The 22,048-nt window shown below is 35.5% G+C and overlaps 1 protein-coding gene and 1 pseudogene across 11 annotated transcripts in view; one reads left to right on the forward strand and one right to left on the reverse strand.

Annotated features, from left to right (window-relative positions):
- Positions 1-22,048, forward strand: part of Hdac9 (histone deacetylase 9) — a 701,371-nt gene that overhangs the window by 297,054 nt on the left and 382,269 nt on the right. The gene's annotated exons all lie outside the window — the stretch shown is intronic.
- LOC124991997 (uncharacterized) lies at positions 7,098-7,171 on the reverse strand (annotated as a pseudogene).

Below are 22,048 nucleotides of genomic sequence, written 5' to 3' on the forward strand. Positions count from 1 at the left end.
TGACAGAACATACAATAAGTTGACAATAACAATCCTTTAAATATTTGTTCCCCTTACCTTACTTTACTTTCTTCTTTAGAAATATATTGTTTCAGACATGGACATGGTGGTGCACACTTATAATCTCAGTGACTTGGGAGGTTGAGGCAGGAGTTCAAAACTACAAGTTCAAAACTAGCCTGGGCAACTGAGAGAGATCCTCAAATAAAAAATAAAAATGAAAATGAAAAATGGGCTAAGGATATAGCTCAGTAGTGGAACACCCATGAGTTCAATCCCCAGTATTAAAAAAAAAAGAAAGAAAAAAAAAAGGAATATATTGCTTCAGGAAAGAAAAACGACAGATTCTTCTGACCTGATAAAATATAAGAGATTGTAAATAGAGGTCTTTATCAAAGTTTCTATCTTAACATTTTTTAAGTTTCCAAATGATTTTCTTATCAAACAAATTATCTTAGAAAAGTGGTAACTTTAAGCTTTACAAAAATTCACTGTTTTTGCGAGGGTTGGAAGGTGCAAACTTGATTTTATAGGAAAGATGTAAAGAGTTAAAGGAGTGCAGAGAATTATAATCTAGTCAAGGAAGTATCTGGAAATCACAGCCTGCTTTTGGAAATCATTTCTTGCCAAGTGAAAAACTGCTAAGCTGCTCAGCACAGTAGCTCTAGAGGCATGTCTGTCATATTTGAGAGGTGCTCATAAGCTAATAAGCCAGGACCTCCAGCTTGATTATTTGTGTATATGTGGAGTACTGGTGGGGACCGCACCTTACAGAAAGATGGAAGTCAGTCCACAGGATTTATTGGGGACCTGTTTCCTATATATGTCTTTCACTATGCCTGCCTAGGAGAAAAATTATTTAAAAATAGCAATGGGGTTGTGTCTTATATACTTTATTTCCTAGAACAAACAAAAAATAGTTCACTGAGAAAACATGAATAAACATGAAAGTCTGAAATATAGATAGTGTGTCAGTCAGAGGAGGAGGCAGAGGCAAGGGTTTCAGAACAGGAGGGCTTCCCACTCGGTGTGATGGACAGGGGTCCTGATTGCTTGCAGCTGTGTCGACTGGCTTTGGGCTCTGTGCCTAGTGATCATTTGTTTCAGTTAGTCTTATAGGAATCCTGTAATGGAGACAAGGCTACCATCCTGTCAGAGGAGGACCTTGATAATGGGCAGCTTGTTGGCCACTGGATCCCTGCAAGACTGGCATTCACATCTGACTTGCTCCAAAGCCCGCGCTCTTCATCATATGACAGAAAACAAAGCAAGTGTTCTCCAAACTGAAAAGTGTATGCCATGTGCCACAGGGACACATACCTCCAGTTTTCATAATTCAACTGTGAAATAAAAATTGACAAAGTAGAAGAAAAGACAGGTTTCACAAATGGAAACTCTTCATCTAGTAAAAACTTGAAAAAGTTGAAAAACAAATTACCCACTTTGTTACACTATTGTTTTAATTTTTTCAAGTTCTCACTTATGAAGAGTACTGATTAAAAATACTTTCATAATTTAAATTAATTAAAAATTTCATAATATTTATTTGAAAACCTTAAGAAACTAGTATAGTATGAAACAACTTAAATCACATCAATAACAAATGTCACTCATCTCAAGAGTTTAAAATATGTCCATCTTCAGAATAGCTAAAATAAGATTTAGCTTCAGAAACAAATTGTAAAACTTCTTAGGCAGGAATATATATTGACTAAAGTTCCAATTAAAGGCATTCATTAGTTTTAACCAACTAAATAGGGAAGGTTTCATTGTATTTTGAAAGATCTACAAAATAATAGTATTTAATTTTTTGTAAATATTTCATTTGTGAGTTGCATTTGATATAAGGATATCACAAAAGGTGGGGAGGAGGAAGTAGAGAACTATGAAACTTAATTTGAAGAAAGTGTATAAATACAGTATACTACCAGTTCTGTAGTCTCACTTAAAAAACTATAAGAAAAAAAGAGTAGAATTTTTGGAAGTTTTGCTTCCAGATAAACCAAACCAGTCTATCTCTGAATTCCTAAAGATTCACCAAGTTAAAAATCTGTGTCCTTGATAATTTAAAAGTTCTAATGTTAATACCTTTCCTCCATTGTAGGACTAACAGGGCGTAAACTTGAATTTTCACTCTTTATAACTACATTAATAGCATGAAAATATTGTCACTTTCATTTATGAAAGCGTGTCTTTGTTTATAAAGCATAGGCAACCATATGCTTTACAACATTTGCTTGCTAGGCAAAATCTTTGAAATAAACATGTATATGGAGGAAGAGATAAAGGGTATATTGAAGAGGCTGGATAATCACTAGACTGAATACTTGGACATCTAGGTGATTAAAATAACACCTCATACCTCAGTGCAGAACTAAGGCTGATTTTTATGTTGCACAAAATAAAGGTATTAGTCACTGGGTTATTGGTTAATAATGATAAACTCTGTGGTAGGTGCTATCAGTGTCTTTGTGTCAAACTAAACATACTTTAATATTTGATACTTCTTTAATATCATCTTAGCTTATTATAAAAAGAAATCTAAGTGAAAGGCTCATAAACTCACTTCAGACCAAGACCACACATGAGAACCTTCAGCTCAAAAGGAAATTGGAAGGCCAGAGGGAAGAAATTACAAGGAAATGAATGATGTTTTAAAACTGAGGTACTATAACTAGAATGCAGCTACTGATATTAAAATACTTAGACATTTAAAAGACATGGTTAATTGACATTTACTTTACCCATGCATTTACGTGAAAATTTGAAAAGTATTTGGTCTAAGCAGAGCTTTCAGATTTCTTTTGTTAAGGAACTATTTTACTTCAAGTATTTAGTATTGTAGTGAAGAATTTGACCCTTATATTACATAATGTCCATTAAAGGACAAAAATAAGGAAGAAGCACATTTATGTTTTTAATAGGAGAGATATCTCCTCCTTCCTCACTTCTAAGTTTTTTGACATGGCCAAGAGAAAATTAATTTCAAGTTTAGCTGAGGGAAACAAGTTATTTTAGTCTAATTACAAGGACATACCTTTCACTGTATATTTATTTACATTTTAAATTATTTAGTAATATGTTTTTAATCATATTTGCTGCATAAAATGCCTTTTAGATATTTATGACAAGTAAATTACAAGTAAAGGAATGACCCTGAGATACATAGGTTTTTGCATTTGCTATTTCCATTATATTGTCTGTTCTTTAGTGAATAAGCACATTATGTAGGCAGACTGTTGAGGATATCAACAGTCACTCCTACATAAAGAAGAACATTGTAAGAAACTTGGAAGAGATTGAGAAAAAAATATAACTTCAATCAAGAAGAACGGCTATGTGTTATTTTTGGAGACTATCCTGGCTGAGTTCGTATTTATTGGAGAAGCAGAGGATAGTTACTTGGATAGTTTCTTTTATCTCAACTTCTTTTTCTCCCCATCCTTGCTGTAGAGAATAATCTTATGAGAAACGCTTTACATGTGGTCCTAATTCTGTATTTTCTATAGAATCACCTTGCCTCTTTATTCTGTGATCTGCTTCTTCCTTTCCTCCTTACCTCGCTGGTCCTCATCTTTCCCTATGGTTCTCCTATCTTTCCCCTCCTTTTACCTATAAGAAAACCGATACTCAGAGGCTTGAAGCAACTTAAGAGTTTACACAGCTGCTAATTGCTCACATGGGGTGAGAACTCTTAATCTCTTGACTCTAGCAAGAGTCATGCTCTTCCCAATTTTCTGAAGGAGTTACTTCTTAGAACATGATATTGCTAGACTGAGGTGTAGTTCTCAGTTACTTGAAGGGTATATGTTTTCTGTTTAAACTACAATATCCATGGGCCGATATTTAGCCAGTTCATATCTGGGTAATTGTATCAGTTTTTAAAATGTATTTAAAATATTGAAATATTTCCACACTGGCCAGTAAGTAACCACATCCTCTCCACTGTTCCCTTTTTCTTTCCGCAGCCCCTACAGATCTCTCAGGATCCACACCCAGTCAGCAGTGCCTTCACACCTCCGCTTAGTAGCAAAGTGAAGCACTTAGCTCCTGACAGTTGGATGAGGCTTAGTAAATCACTTCAGGTTTTCATACTGAGCCACATTGTCTAACATATTTGTCTTTGGGGGTTTATTTCATTTTTATAATAGTGATGAGGGAGAATTAATTTTCACAAAAATGTGGATTCCAGGCCTCACTTGTCTTCTCTTTCTAAAAATGTGTGTGTGTGTGTGTGTGTGTGTGTGTGTAGAAATGTCTGGAAATAAGAAACAAGAAAGTTATTATGTAGTATCAAATTTTTCTAGCACCAATGTTCACTTTAAGTTTTGCAAAGGTATTCCTTTTAAAGATCACATAAAGATTTAATTCTGGAATAACTCAAAGTATCTGTGCATGGCTTGTGGATTTCAAGTATGGAAAATTATTGTTATATCTTTAATATGTTCTTGCTTTTTTTTTAATTTAGTTTGTTAATATGGATAATTGCATTGATTACTTTTCAAATCTTAAACCACCCATGAATTCTGGGACTAAACCCCACTTGGACATGATGTATTTCCTTTTTATATATTATTGAATTTGATTTGCTTAATTTTTATTTAGACCTTTTACATCCATGTTCATGAAGGATATTTCTCTGTAGTTTTCTTGTAGTATCCGAGATAGGATTTGGTATCGGAGTAATGCCATATAGGACTTGGATAGTATTATCTATTCTTTGTTTTTCTAGAAGCGCTATGTAGAATTGATATTTGTTTTTTAAATGTTTGATAGAATTCTTTTGTGGGAAGGTTTTAAAATAAATAATCATTGTAACAGATACAGGGATATTCAGGTTATTTATTTTTTTCTCCAGTGAAATTGATAGTGTTTTTCATGGAATTTGTCCATTTCCTTTAGGTTGTCTAATTAATTTGAAAAGGCTGAATTATGTTATTATCTTTGTAATAGATACAGAATCTGTAATAATGCCACCTTTGTGGTTTTTTTCAAGTAACTTTCCAACACCTTAAATGTTTAATTCTCTTTTTGCCTGTATCATTTCTTATGATATATCTACTGTCACTCATATTTTGTTAGTCTGTATATTATGTGTATCTTTACTCTGAATTTGTTAAATATTTTCTCTTTATTATTTGTTTTGAACAATTCGATTATGATATGTTCTGATATAGTTTTATGTTTTTTGTGCTTGAGATTCACTGGGATTCTTGGATCTGTGGATTTATATATATCATGGAATTAATTCCCTTTAAATCTTTTTCTGTTCTCCTCCCATTGGGAATTCCACTTCTGAATATATTTGAGTGCTTAAAGTTATCCCAGAGTGCATTGATGCCTTTTTGTTATTATATTATCCATTTTCCCTCTGTATTACCTTTTGGGTAATTTCTTTTGCTATGCCTTCAAGTTTACTAATCTTTTCTTTGGCATTGTCTTATCTGTAATTTAGCCCATCCAGTGTATATTTCATCTTACACACTGTAGTTTTCACTTCTAGATTCCCAGTTTTTTGTATCTTTGATATTTTCACTTAAATTTTTAAACAAATGATTACATTTTTAATGACTGTTAATGTCCTTACCTGCTCATTTTAGCATCTGTTTCAGTGCTAGATCATTTTAGACTGACTACTTTTTCTCCTCACTTCGCATCATATTTTCCTGCTTCTTTGAATGCCTGATAATTTTTTCTAATTGAAAATTAGTCACTGCAAACTTTAACTTATTGGTTGCCAGATACTTATGTACTACTATAAGTTTTGCTTTTTTCTGAGGTGCAGTTAAGTTATTGGTGAAGGGGCGTGTCCTCTTGGGTGTTGCTTTTAAGATTTGTTTATTATATCTAGAGAAGTGTTCAACTTTGGACTACTTAACTTCCCAGTACTGAGACAACACCCTGGGTACCCTAATAAATGCACTTGAATTTAGAACTTTTGTAGTTAGGCTGGTAGGAACAGGTGTCTTCTGGTGTGTGACTGCTCATCACTGTTACTACCAGATCTTTGTGGTATTTCTTTTCCTGGCCTCATTTAGTTCCCTTACATGTACATGTTAATCTCAACTCTGCCAAATAGTTAAAGGAAACTTCCTGCAGATTTTCAAAGTCCCATTTCTTCCCTCTTCTCTCTGAGACTCTGTGAGGAAAACTGTGCTGCATTCTCCTTAGCATCCTAGCTTCGTCTCCTCCAGTGTGGGAGTCCATCAGGCTCCTCCTAGGCTCCCTGTCCTTGTCCCTGTGCCAGCACCGAAGCGCTCAAGACAACAACTTTGGACAATTGTGGGGCGGGGCTTACCTCCTTTGCTCTCCATTTCTCAGGATTACTATCCTTTATTCTCTCAAGTCCAGAATCTTGAAAACCATTGTTTTGGCTTTTGCTTTGTTTGTTTCACAATTCCATTTTTTTTCAGTCAGAAGGGCAAATTCAGTTCTTGTTACTTCCTATAGGTTGAAAGCAGGAGTTCTTTGATATTTGGTACAAAGCTGAAGTGGGAAGACTTTGAGACTGCATCCTGAAGTGTCATCCTTAGAGAGTAAAATTCAGAATAGGTTGTAGTACTTAAGTTTTGTTTAAGTTTTTTTCTTTTCAGAAAATAAAAACTCATTAAAAAACAGAAAAAGCATACAAACAAACAAAAAACCTTGTGGACACACATGCATTTAAGATTTTCTTCAATAAGTGAGTGAAATGAAATATTCATAGGTTATGTAATAGATTACGTAGGTGATTCCAAAGTTGTGTCTACATACGAGTAATTATCTTTAGGGATGTCTTTATCAGGCAGCAGTAGAGAAAGAAGACAGGGAACTTTACACAAAACTGAATTCATCCCATTAATAAGGCTTACTTTATTGTGTGCCTTTGTCCTTGCTACATTATTAGTGATGGAATTTCATATTTTATTAAATTTATTATGAGAGCTGAAGGATGGTAAGGTTTTGATTTTGTTTTAAAAGTCATGACCTGACAAAAGTACAGGAGGATGATCCATCCCGTGTTGATTTCCTCTAAAATTTTTGTTGTAGTGCTCTGTGCTCCAGAAGTCTGGAGGAAACTGGGTCTGCACAGGCTCTTTTATCTTACCTATATTTTTTAAAAATATGAATGCTTCACAAATTTGTGTGTCATCCTTACCTAGGGGCCATGCTAATTTTTTTTTTTTTTTTTTTTTTTTTTTTTTTTTTGTGGTTCTGGGGATTGAACCCAAGGCCTTGTGCAAGTGAGGCAAGCACTCTACCAACTGAGCTACATCCTCAGCCCCATGCTAATCTTTTCTATCATTCCAATTTTAGTATATGTGCTCCTGAAGTGAGCACATCTTGACCTATTTTTTATTCAGAGATTGATTAATGTAAGATTTTATTGAAGAAAACAATGTTTCTCTTTTTGAGTATCTTTATTTGGGGGATAGTGTATTCTTCCCTATACAACTCATACAATCTGGACAAAAGGCATGTCTGAATGGCCAATTTCTTCCTTTTCTCTATAGTAGACGTGCAACTGAATTCTTTCCCCAATACTTAGAAGCAGTATTGGAAGATGAATTTTTTTAAAAAAATTAATAAGTTCCTAATATTATTTCTGTATGACAAGAAAACAGGAATTGACTTGGTCCTTGCCCTCATTGTCATGGCCAATGAGAAAACTGCCTTTTTAATGATGATGATGATAATGAATGGGGTTAATTATTGATGTCCAAATAAATATATATTTCATTTCTTACAACAATTGTGCAAGGTGTCCTTCATTATTCCTATTTTTAAAATGACTCTTAAAGAGTTCAGTAACTGCTCAAGGTGTCACATGGAAGGTGAAGCTCCAGATGAGACCCCAGGGTGTCAAAGTCTGTGCTTTGCCACCTCCAAGGGAGAAGATGAGGTTTTAATTTTTTTTTCTAATAGTGGCACTGTTCCTCTCCAGACACGATTCAAAATCTCCAAAGTGGAGAAATGACTCTATTCTATGCACTATTTATTGCTCCTGCTATTATTCAGAGCTTTTATTTAAAAAGGAGAATGATAAATTACACTCTTGTTGAAATAAGCCTTTTAGACCTTTGAAGAGTTGGAAACCAAAGGAAACAGACATTCCACAAGAAGTGTGACCTATTTTTTTTAAATAAATCTTTTCTTTTGCTAAATCTCCTAAAAATATTACCATTTTTATAAAAGCGTTCTGGTTTCTTTGTGCAAATAGCTGCAAGGATATGTCAGTGGGTAGGTTCATTAAAAATTACAAGCATACACCATGACTGTGAAAAGTTCTCAGAGCCTGTTTCCTGCACTTTGGGAAGGGCGCAGCTTTCCAGTGATGGCTGCCCATGAATCTTGGAGGCCCGCACCTGCAGATTACAGCCTCGGGCACAGGCACCGTGAGAACAGTCCCATTTTGTAAAACCGAAAATCTCTGCTGTTCTACAGAAATGTTTGAGTCAGAGAAATGGACCTCGATGAGATAAACAAAACTCATAAACCACTGAGATTAGATAAATTGCTGGAGTTGTTTGGAAGGCTGGGCAGGAACAAACATTCTCTTCCTAAATGTAGTTTTCCTGCACTTGGGACAAGCACACTATCTGATTATCCAGGATGATTTATTTATCTTTCTAGACTGTTGACATGAAGTCTGAATTTCAAGCCCAAGAATAGGTGTACTTCCTGCTGTTATTTTGCTTGCAGAAATCACTGACTTCTCTCATGTTACCTTTTGTGATTGGTGGTGCCAACAATATCAAAGTTTAGTGTGCTCACCTCATCCGTAACAGTAAAATCTTAGTAAGTCACACTGGGTTTGAAGTATAGGTTCTGGCATAATAATCCAACAATAAACAGGGTACCTGCTCTCTTTATAGTCTCAGTTACAGCCTTGTATTGGTGACATTTCAGTTTCTGTTTGATAAAGATTGTTCATGCCCATAATTCATAGAATTATGCTGCAGAGTAAATAAACTCTTCTCAAAACACTTATTTATTTATTTGCTTTTTTCACTGATTCCTCAAATTGATATTAAAAGCAATCTCTTCCAGACATTCTTTTGGATCCTGGGGTGATCATGGGGACTCAGGGGTGAAAATAAAATAAAAATAAGATTCCTGCTCTTTTAGAGCTTGTGTTTTAATTGCGGGCCTTTTATTTAAGAGGTGAATAAAATGAACAAGAACATACCAGGTAGTGAGACTGCTCAGAAGAAAGTAAAGTGGAAACAATCAAGTGTGCTGGAAGCTAACTGGATGGTGTAGTCAAGAGTCACCCCACCAGTGGGTGACACAGAAGCTGATACCTGAATGAGAAGCAGGCGACCAGGGGAAGACACGAACATTGCAGGCAGAGGTAACAGTTAATGCAAAGACATACCTATGATGAAGACATGGGTAGATATACATCCTCTCATTTGGACTTGCCCCTGATTTGCTTTCATTTCTACTGTTCAAACCCCTCTGCCCTCCATCTCCACCCTCCCTAACCCTTTACACTGTGCATCCTTAATGAGAACTGCAGTGTTCAGCAACTGTACAAACCTGTCTTCAGCTAATTGATTTTGTAGTGTCTTTAAGAAATTTAATATTTAGAATAATTTTACAAAATGATTTAATTTAAAAGTGGTTCCTTAAGAAACAGGTTAATTTCAAAACAGTTCCCTAAAAATCTTTTATCTCAAAACTCACTTTAAGAAAAAAAAGAGCAAATATATTATCTCTAAAAAGCAAAAGAGGAAGGGAGAAAGGGAGGAAGGGAGGAAGGGAGGAAGGAAGGAAGGAAGGAAGGAAGGAAGGAAGAAAAAATGCAATTTTTTTTTGTCTAGAAAGACAGAGAACTATTTCCTAAATGTGGTAACTTTGAAGCTGGGAGACAGATTCACACGTTCATAAAGGGAAACTTCCAGGGCATAATTTCCTAAATTATTTCTTTCACTGCCCTCTTGGTAGCTCAGGGTCACGGATGAGTGAGTTTACCTCACAAGTAAGCATTTAGCTCCCCAAGAACAGACTCTTAACCTTAGCTCGCCCACGTGATTCGACTCAGGGTGAATGCACAAGATTAATGAGGGCCCTGAGTGAAAACAGTCTCTTGTAAGGACAGCACTAAATCTTGAAAGGCTGCTTGTTATTGTTCATGGTAGTTGAGCTCTGGACCAACCCCAGCAGGGATTGGTGGTGGTGGCTCCTGATCTGGGTATCTTTAATCCCCTGATCCTATTTCTCTGTTATTGACATTATGTCATTCTCTGTTGGAATCTATTTTTAGGAGCTACTGCATGTTCTTGGATTTTCTCACTGTATCTAAAGGCGAATCTTATTTTTTATATCAGTTATTTTCCTAGATGATAGGAAGAGGATACATGTTACATCTGGAAGTGAATGCCTTAGTTCTAGTTTATTCTCCCTACGAGTACACTGAAGTCTTTATTTTCTAGCATTGATCTTCCAATGGACAATAAAATGGTGAGGAAAAATTCTCTAAACTCCTCTGAATCTTCTCAATTTCCCACTGTCTGGTTGCTTTTTGTCACTCCTGTACCATTTTAGTAAAGAAAACATGGAGCAGTTATCATTAGGGAGAAAGAACTAGAAAGAAGAATCCATTGGCAACTAATAATCAGTTAGGCAGTAGCAACAAGAGATTTTATATTGTCAGGCAAGACAGGTTGGCTAGAGAATGCAGAGGCAAATTATAAATAGAGTATAAACTTATACTCGTACACATGAGGAAAATCTGAATCTACTGCACTGCTCAGTTTCTTTCGGTGGGCTGCTAGTGGTGGTCTCGGAACAGCACTCTGATAGGCAAGCAAGAGGCACTGATTTTATACAACAGAATCTTCAAAGGATGAGGAAGGCAGGCCTGTGGGGAAAGAAAGCAGAAGTCTGGCAATAGGTCATGGGAAAGGAAGGAATCACTGTGGGGTTTGGGCTTGAAGAGAGAAAAAAGTAGCAGCAGGCCACAGTGAAACCTGTCATTAGCGTACACACACACACACACACACACACACACACACACATACACTCACGCGTGCACCCACGTTACTGACCTCAGAATCGGGTGGACTGAATGTTATTTTTCTCCCCTTCTAGACTCATTTCCTATCTTATGTTAATAATTTTGCTGCTTCTCTATACCTCTGAGTTTGAAAATAGAGGATCTAGGTCTTAAAACTTTAAATCTAGTAGTCCTGCATATGCCTCTAAAGTGTCATGCTAAAAGAGTTCTATGGAGCTAATAGCTACAAATACATCAGTTTTCTATCAAAATTCACTTTATAGCAGACTGCTATTGGGTAATTGAGATGCACTTTACTAAAAGTACAACAGGTTTAAACTAGCAGATTTTATTAATACTTGTTTTTGTTTTTACAATCCAATTACCTGGAACAGTCCCATTTTTTTCAGAACAGGTATTTTCTTTGCTTTAATTTCAAAAACTACATTGATTATTTTGATGAATGTTTAAAACGTAACAGCTTTGTATGCTTTCACAGAGTAAAAATTTCAAAAATAATTCTCAATTTTTTTCATTTTGTGTGTATATTTTTGGTGCTTTATTTGTACCATAGAAGTATTCACTTTATACTTTTAGAAAATGAGTAATCCTTGTTTATTTCTTCTTTGACAGTATTAAAAGAGTAGAGCTTTTAGGTACTAGATAACCCATTAGGAGAGGTTTTCATTTAGAAAATATTAGAAGATGCTACCAATGCCTTAAATGAAAACATCTAATTCACCGCTTCCATTTCCTATCAGTGTGTATGGAGTGACTTTAAACACCAATTATTTGCCCACAGCTTTGCATTGTGGATGGCACTTGGCACAATGGTTTGTCTTTGTTTTCATGTGATCTAGCTCAGAGTGGAGATGGCAAGTCCAGGGGCCTTCTAGTTCTTCAAGAGGCCACATGGCCTTCTGTCATTCATAGTCACAGTTTCATGCACGGAGGATGAGACTTGAGGTAGTGAAAGCAGAAGGCTAGATCTGTTGAAAGGTTTGCATCAGAATGAATAGTACCCCTTACCCCACATTATATGGGGCAAAGTACGTCACACAGATTCAGAGGGGAGGAGAATGGACTCCAAATTTTGGGGGGAGGAATTGTGTTCATTTACAGGGAGGGAAGGAATTGTTGGCCGCTAAATTTGGAGACTGGAACACAATTTTTATAAATATAGCATTGAATAAAATAAGAACTCAGTTTCCTAATTATAAAGGTCAGGATTTTGATACATTTAACCTATAAATATTATACATAATTTTGAATTCACTCTTTCTCAGTATGAGCTCATGTTTCCTTGATTTGGAGTTATGATACTCTATATTTTAGTTGTTGTTCTTCTTATTATTTTCACTCTGGGAATTGAATCCAGGTGCATTTGGCCACTGAGCTACATCCCCAGCCTTTTAAAAGTTTTTTTTTTTTGTTGTTGTTGTTATTTTTTTGAGACAGGATCTCACTAACTTGCTGAGGCTGGCTTTGAACTTATGATCCTCCTGCCTCAGCTTCCCTGGCTGCTGGAATTACAGACACGTGTCACTACCCCCACTTCCATGTTATTTATTTTTTATGTTTGATCTAGTAATAAAGAGCTGCACTTGTCCTACAAGTCAGACAGTTTTCAAATGTTCACCTTTGATTGCTTCACGATCTACTGATTTTTTTTGAAAACATCCTCTATACCATGATGTGTTGAAAAGAATCTGAAGACAGATGGAGTTGGGTTCAAATACCAAACCATCCTCTTGTTGAATGTGGACATTTGGGTAAGTTATTGAAATTCTTCAGATCTCATTTTCCTCGATTGCATAATGAGAATAATTATATTTTATTAATCAGACTAAATAAAATATATTCATTATGAAGATTAAATAAAATTATATATATCACACAATGTAGTCCCTTGTGTATTCTACTGAGGCATGGCAGATTTTCCTTTCCCCTACCTTCCTTCAATATAGTAATTAAGTTTCTTATGTAAAATGATTTTTAAATAGATTAGGGAAATATAGCCTTCCTCAATTTTGGATTTGATTATTGTAGTGAGACCTTATATTAACAAGAGTAATAATATTCTCTTCTTATTTAAATATTTGGAGGACAAAATAAGTAGAAAAAATACAAAGTTTGATATAAATCTAGAGGTTTTAGGTTTTATGCTCTCTGGTGCCTAGTGTTCATATGAAATTTTCACTTTTCAGAGTTTTTTTTTCTTTACTTTTTTATAATGACAACATTTCTCATAAACTAAAGGGATGCAATATTTTCATTTTACCTTTATGGGTATGATATGACTATATGGCTTTTATAATATGATCATCAAAAAATCTCATGAGATATTTTCCCCTCCATTAGCCTTTAATATTTAAATGAAACAATAGCAGTAATACCATATTTCATGATTATCTAGTTTAGACTGTTCTATTATTGTGTATTTAAATTACCTTTTTAGAACTTGTGTGTTTTGTAGCAAAGATATTTGTGGTTTACATAGGAGAGATTAATGAAAATACTTGATTTTGAATTTTAATTTCCAGGTATAGTAGACCAGTTCTTTTCTTGTCATGAAATAGCCTTCGGAATGTTGAGCCTTGGCTTTTACCAAAATCAGTTAGACAGAAATTTGCAGACAGCTTGCATGGTTGCAATTGAATAAAGTTTTCAAAAAGTACAGAATATTACTAACAATATTGTTGCAGATAACTTTGTTCAAACAGATATAAAAATAGTTGTAAAACTTCAGTTTGCATCTGAGATGTGGTAGAGTGACTGAATTTTTTTTTGGGGGGTGCTGGGGTAGTGACTGAATTTTGAAAGTCAGTTAGGAGCTAAGATTATTCAGCAAGTACGTCGCCTTGAAATAGAAAAAGGCAGCACAAGGGTGTCATGATGTGTTCCCCATTCACAGCTGAGTGAGCAGGTGACACGTGTTAGGGAGAGAACTGCTTTCTGATTTTCCTCTGATGAGGCTTGTCAACTAATTTGAATTTGGGACTTTCAAAATATTAGAGTGTATGAAGTCTCTGGCATATTTTAGCATTTAAGAGAGTCTTACACGTAGCTCCAGGGAGGATCTTCCTTCTCTAGTTAACACTAAATTATCAGTGCTTTGACAGGAAGCAGAGAGTGCCATGTGGGTTGTGTTTCTGGAGAGTTAACATTGAAAAACTCATTGTACATTACATTTTTAGAAGATATTGAGAGGAAATTTCTCCCCATTAGCTCCATCAAGGTTTAGGCTTTCTTTCAAATTGATTGAGTCTCTTTAACACCATCTTTGGGATCTGTGCGTGTAGGTGAGATCCTCATGTCTATAACAGATCTATCATATATTTCAGTTATTATATACCTTGTAATAAATTGAAGCCCAACCTAACTTGTATTGAGACAGTATATATTTTCAACTTTGGGAGAATACAACCAAAGAAACATTTGTTTTCACTTGTACATGATTGAGTAGTTGCTCACTCTCAGTGGAGAATGGACTTCATCCATATTATAGAACAGCAGTATGTGGACACAGAATTGCAGAAAAGTGGACTCATTATCTGCATTTGATTTTTGGTGCAATGTGAATAAATCAGGCATAATTGCAAGACACATTCAACTAAATCAGGTGGAGTAATTCTAGGGAATCGGGTATACATCATACATCAAGAGCTTTAAAAGAAAAAAATCTCAGTAGCTTATATTTATTATCTTTTGTTCACAGGAACTTCTGAAGGCAATTATTGTATGAAAGTCATTTATCATTCTTTTCTCCTTTTAAGGACCAATTTGCCAAGTAAGTTTCCATAAACTGGCAGCATTTCCACAAAAGCTAATACATTTTTTTTAATCTTAGTGAGAAGTTCTTAATGTACTAAAGTACAATGACAGTGGCACTTAATATTAAGCAGCAAATTTTATCCAGGACTATCTGTATGATTGCAATTGAATTAGCTCAAATTATTTACAAATATTAATGACATTGAGTAACTATAGTAAGCCATAATTTATCTGACATATCAATACACTGAGAGGAAATGTGAAATTTTTATTCAGCATCTTCAAAGAGTAGAGAATGATCAAAAATTTAGACTCACATATACAATCTCAAAATCACTTTTATTTACCACTCTCATCCTTATTTCAAGTCTAGTTGTATACTTTATGAATCCACAAATGATTGCCTTTATTGAAAGGTTTGTGTTATTCAAGATGACTTGTAAAGTTTACTCAGTCTTCCCTAGCAAGGGAAACAGGAAATTCCAGAGAACACTAGACTCAGCAAACCTATAAAATCTGAGAAAGCAGACCATTATTTCTGGAGACATTTCACATAACACTTTGGGAAGCAATGACTAATTAGTTTTTGGTCTTAACAATAGCACTTTCAGCGGCTGTTTTTCTCCCCTTTTATAGCTTTCATATTAGGAAAAGAAGGAAAGTACCTCTGAATGATGAAATATTGGCAATGCATGCACTTGCTGCTCGGTAGGAGCTCAACTCTTTGATCCTTGGTACAATTACCTTCATTGCCTGGCTGGTATTAACTGACTGAAGAGTAACAACCAATTGTTGCCAGTACAACAACATCCTAATATGCTTTGCCTCTCATGACTGACTGATTATTTCAAATTGAAGGCTCTGTTTTTTTCTATTCCGGAATTTGTGTCAATTAAACCCTTAAAGAAGTATAGGTGCTTACCCATACCTGTACGCTCATCTTATTCATGGAACACCTTGCCTAGCCACTGACTCCTCAACTGCCAGCCAATTGTTAGTCATTAGTAGGAGAAGATTGATTTTGAGTTCTCTTTATGCAAACATTTGTATATTGTGTCTCCTTGATTGCTTATTTTATTTATTTACTTACCAACTTATTTACTCGCTTATCCATTTTAGAATCTCACCTATTTGTATCATTTTGAATCAGAAAACTTTCCTTGACTCTTCCTTCCTCTACCATTTCACAGGTCCTGTCTGCTCCACCTCTCCTACCATTCTGCTGGCTGACTTCCAGTGTGGCTCTTAGATTATTGCAGTAGATTTAATTGATCTCCTTGCTTTTGCTTACATTCCCCCCTCTGATCCAACCAAACCTGGCTACTTTTACTTCCTTCCTTTTCCTTTTCCTTTCAATATTTTCTTTTATTTTGGTATTAACACTTAACATGAAATCTACCGTTGTAACAGATTTTTTAATTGTCCAATACAGTATTGTTATTCTGGGTGAAGGGTTGTAGAGCAAATCTCTAGAAATTATTCATCTTGCCTAACTGTATTTGATTACCAGTCCCCTATCCTCTCCTCCTTCCCAGATCCTGAACCATTATTCTGCTCTTTGCCTCTGTGAGTTTGACTGTTCAGAGACCTCATGTAAGTGGAGTCATAGAGATTTGTCTCTGTGACTGAGGTATTTCACCCAGCAAACTGTTCTCAAGGTTCAACCATATTGTTGCATGTGGCAGAATTTTCTTGTTTTCAAAGACTGAATACTACTCCATTGTATGTAGGTACCTCTTTTTTATATAATCCATTCATCTGTTGATGGACAATTAGATTCTCAATTCTTTTGGATAAATACCCAGAAGGGGGATTGCTGGATCATATGGTGGTTTTAGTTTCAACGTTCTGAGGAAATTCTAGACTCCTTTCCATAGCAGTGGCTCCACTCTGTGTTTCTACCAACAGCGTACAACAAACTGAAAAGCTTCTGGTCAGCAAAGGAAGCAATCAACAGCAAAATTCTACTTACAGAATGGAAGAAAATATTTGCAATCTATATATCTGATAAGGGCTTTATTTCTAGCATTATATAAGGTGCTCTTATAGTGCAATAGTAATAAAATGAATAACCCAATTAAAAAGTGGTCTAAAGACTAGCATAGACATTTCTCTAAAGACATGCTAGTGAACAAAGGTGTATGAAAGAGTGTCCAGTGTCACTAATCATCAGGAAAATGCTTATCAAAAACACAATGAAATAGTACTTTACACCTGTTAGAATAGCTATTTAAAAAAAAAAAGACACACATGTGGAGAATGTGGAGAAATTGGAGCCCTGATATATTCCAAAGCCAGCAGGCTGAATGAGTTTTTAAAAGTCATACCAGGTGTGTCCTCTGCTCAGAACCTTCTAGAAGCCTCTCATCTCCCTCAGAGTAAAAGCAAAAATGCTTTTCATTGCCCACAAGACTCTGTGGTGCCCCTTGCTGCAACTCCTCCTTGACACCCTTTCCTTCTGGCTGGCCCCTGGCTGGACTTGGGCATGCTTAGGACACTCAGATACTGCCTTAGCACTCACTGCTTCCACGCTCAGGCATTCAGCTCCAGATCCCTGTGTGGCTCTCTACCTTCCATCTTCAGATTTGTGCTCAACTATCACCTTCTCAGAAAGGTTGTCCTTGACCACCAGTAAAAATAGCAATCATGCCCCACTCCACACTCCTTGTCTCTGCGTCCTGCTTTCTCCACAGCACCATTACCAACCCAAAAAGTATTTGTTTAGTTGCTTATAGTGTGTCTCCTCTCATTAGGACACAGACTTCATGGAGGTTGAGACTTCATTTTGAAACTGCCATACCCCTAGTGCTAGAACAATGCCTACCATGAAGTAGGGATTCAATAAATACTTTGTATTAGTTGAATGAAAAAAATGAATAAAAAATTAATCTGGGGGCTGGGACTATAGCTCAGTTGTAGAGTGCTTGCGTATCATGTGTGAGGCCCTGGGTTCGATCCTCAGCACCACATATAAATAAATAAAATAAAGGCATTCTGTCCATCTACAATTAAAAATTTAAAAAATAATAATAATCTGTCCTTTTTTCTTACTCTTTCCTTTGTCTTGTGCTTCCCACCACCACTTTCTGTCACCCAGTTTCATATCTTAAGAATTTGGTATTTTCTTTTTCATCAATGATAGAAGTGTTACCCATTCAACCATTTTTGTAGTAAAGTTACTTCTAACTGGATGCTAGGGCTTTATTTAATGTCCTCAATTCCAGATGGCCTGCAAAAGTTTGTGTGTGTGTGTGTGTACGCACACATGTGCACATGTGTATATTTTAAACTTGTCTTTACCCTGCCTGTAATGTTTGCAATAAAAACAAAGAGGAATATAAATTTCATACAATGTTTTGGATACAACTCCCCCTTGTTGTTGCAAGTCATTCAAGAATAATGAACAGCATAAAGTTTGAACTTGGATAGGCAGAAATTCGTAATTTCTTTGACCCGAATCATGGAATTCCTATGCAATTTAGATACACTTCCAATTAAGTCAAATAGCTGGCACAGAATTGAAACTCTTCTCAATGGACTGGATTCTTCTGTATTCTTTTTCCCAGTATTTAATTAAAATGCTAAAACAATTCATATGTTATATTCTACTAACATTTCCTGAGGGTCTACAATGTAAAATAATATTAATTTTTATACATGCTTTAGTGTTAGGAACTCTAATAGGTATTTCATTCATTCATTCATTTAAATTCTGAAATTTATGACAGTTTTGTAATGGTAGAGAATATCATCCTTATTTCACAAGAGGAATCTGAGGGTTCTGAGAGGTTAGTTTACTAAAGTACACACAGCCAGGAATAACATAGCTTGGGAATTGACCCAGTCTGAATTAGCAACTTGAACTTGTTTTCCTAGACTAGAGTTTCTTCAACTGTGAACTGCAGCCTGTAGTAATGAAACAATTGTACATTATGATTATTTTCACACATACATATAGTTGAAACAAAAGTTCCATTATATAATACCAACATCATATATAATGCATTGTATGTGCATTCTGATATTTTCTACTCAATTCCAGCCTAGTCTTACCATGCCTTATCTATCACATCCCATCCCATCCTGTCTTACCACTTGCTAAATTGACTTTTTGATGTGCCTACTGTTTTAGAAACTGCTTCTGGTGGCTCTCGCCTTGGGAGACTGAGAAGGATCACAAGTTCAAGGCCGGTCTAAACAACTTATTAAGACCCTGTCTCAAAATAAAAAAAGAGCTGGGGATGTGGCTCACTGGTTAAAGAGCCCTGGGTTCAATCCCTGGTACCGAAAACAAAACAAAACAAAACAAAACAAACAAACAACAAACAAGAAAGAAGGAAAGAAACTGCTTCTATATATTGGAAGCACCGTGAACAAAATTAGATGACGAGGAACTTATAGATTGACCCCCAAAATTAGTGCTTAGATATAATAATCATAAAAGATAATTTATTAAATATAAAGACCTCTGTTACTTCCATGAGAGCACAAAAATGGATGACATTCTTTAGGTCCCTTCTCTCAGGTATTTTCAAGGGTCCCAGTCTGACAAATTCATGAGAATTGGGGAAATGACTCCTATAAGATGGTGAAAACCTGCATTTGCCATTTTGCCATTAATTTCTTACCTATCGGTGGCAATGATTTTGATACCTAACAAAAGCTGTTATGCTTTAATTATATTCGTAATAACCCCATGGACTCTAAAAAAGAAGAAAACAAACAAGATAGGGGCGAATGGGCTTTGAAAAACGGAGGGATAAAGACATGCACTGCAATTTGCTGATGTACATATCATCATTGCTAGCATTATCGTTAGTTATCCCATTATGCCTGCATGGTGCCTTAAAAAGTAAGCCTTTAATAAGTGTTTGCTATATTGATGAACTAGTGCATTATATACTGATTTCAACACTTTGCATTACTTGCCGTTGCGACTAGGACTATGAATTATATATCAATGTCTTTTTGCTACTGTATTAACTTCTCTGTTGTGAGAAAAATCAATTTATTCTACAAGCATTTTTTGAGAACTAGGTATGTATGGTAAGAACTGTGTGCTGAGTACCATCTTCATTGTCTCAGGATTCTTTAGTATGTCCTTTTCACTTGTCAGCCTTGTCTCCTCCACATTCTTCCTCACATCCTCCATGGACAAGTGCTTTTTGAAGAGTCCTGAATAAAACATGTGTTCATGCCTTTAGCACTATTTGTCTAAATAATCTAATCATGTTTTTCAAAATCTCTATCAATTTTTTCTCTAAGGGAGAGTTAAATCTTCATCTATCTACCCTTTCAAAAATACTTATTTCCATTCTGTAGTCTCTCTCTTCATGCTCTTGCTGGTTTCCTTTGCCATCCCATTTAATGATTTTTAATTTCACTTCTTGAGCTTTAGGAGTCTTGTTAAGGAAGTCAGTTTCTGAGCCAATAGGTTGGAGTGTTGGGCCTGCATTTTCTTCTAGCAGGTGCAGGGCTTCTGTTCAAATTCCTAGATCTCTGATCCACTTTGAGTTGCATTTTTGCAGAGTGAGAGATAGGGTTTAAATTTCATTCTACTACATATGGTTTCCAGTTTTCCCAGCACCATTTGTTGCCAATGTATGTTTTTGGCACCTTTGTCTAGTATCAGATGAGTTAACTGTATTTATGTGGGTTTGTCTCTGTGTCTTCTACTTTATTCCATTAGTATTCTTGCCTGTTTTGGTGCCAGTACCATGCTGTTTTTGTTACTATAGCTCTGTAGTATAATTTGAGGATGGTATTGTGATGCCTCCTGCTTTGTTTTTCTCACTAAGGATTGCCTTGGCTACTCTGGGTCTCTTATTTTTCCAAATGAATTTCTTGACTGCTTTTCTAGTTCTGTGAAGAATCTAATTGGAATTTTGATGTGAATTGCATTAAACCTGTAGAGTGCTTTTGGTAGTATGGCCATTTTGACAATATAATTCTGCTTATCCAAAAACATCGGAGATATTTCCATTTTCTAAGGTCTTCTTTGATTTCTTCCTTTAGTGTTCTGTAATTTTCAGTCTAGAAGTCCATTACCCTTTTGTTAGATTGACTCCCAAATATTTTATCTTTTTGAGGCTATTGTGAATTGGATCGTTTTCCTAATTTCTTTTGCAGCAGCTTTGTCATTGGAGTACAGGAACATGATTGGTTTATGGGTGTTGATTTTGAATCCTGTTACTTTGCTGAATTTGTTTATGAGTTCTAGAAGTCTAATTTAAAAACATAACTATAAGTAAATAGCAGAAAGATCAGTAGAGTAGAGGGAAGGGAACAGGGAGTGAGAGGGGAATGGGAAGTACTGGGGACTGAATTAGAATAAATTATATTCCATGATTTTATAATTATGTCAAAATAAATTCTTTTTTTATGTATAACTAAAAAGAACGAATAAAAAAATAAAAATTAGATTCCATCTCACCCCAATTAGAATGGCGATTATCAAGAATACAAACAACAATAGGTGTTGGAGAGGATGTGGGGAAAAAGGTACACTCATACATTGCTGGTGGGGCTGCAAATTAGTGCAGCCACTCTGGAAAGCAGTGTGGAGATTCCTTAGAAAACTTGGAATGGACCTACCATTTGACCCAGCTATCCCACTCCTCAGCCTATACCCAATGGACTTAAAATCAGCATACTACAGAGATACAGCCCCATCAATGTTCATAGCTGCTCAATTCACACAATAGCCAGACTATGGAACCAACCTAGATGCCCTCCAATTGATGAATGGATAAAGAAACTGTGGTATATATATACAATGGAATATTACTCAGCTGTAAAGAATAATAAAATTATGGCATTTGCAGGCAAATGGATGAAATTGGAGAATATCATGTTAAGTGAGATAAGCCAATCTCAAAAATTCAAAAGACGAATGATCTCACTGATAAGTGGATGATGACACATAATGGGGGGTGGGAGGGAGGCAAGAATGGAGGAAGGAGGGACTGTATAGAGGGAAAAGAGAGGTGGGGGGTTGGGGGAAGGAAAAAAATAAGGGAATGAATCAAACATCATTACTCTATGTAAATGTATGAATATGCAAATGGTATGCTGTTACTCCATGTACAAACAGAAACAACATGTATCCCATTTGTTTACAATAAAAATAAATTTAAAAAAAAGAAAAAAGAAATAAATAAGATTGTACTGCATTAGTTCACCAACCAGGTTGTTATGAAGATTTAAGGAGATAATATTAAAACAGGCTATGAGAAATAAAATAATTAGTTCTCTAATGCTGAACTATTTTGGAAACCCAATTGAAACTCAAAG

Source organism: Sciurus carolinensis, chromosome 8 (assembly GCF_902686445.1).
Source record: "Sciurus carolinensis chromosome 8, mSciCar1.2, whole genome shotgun sequence".
Classification (NCBI taxonomy): Eukaryota; Metazoa; Chordata; class Mammalia; order Rodentia; family Sciuridae; genus Sciurus; species Sciurus carolinensis.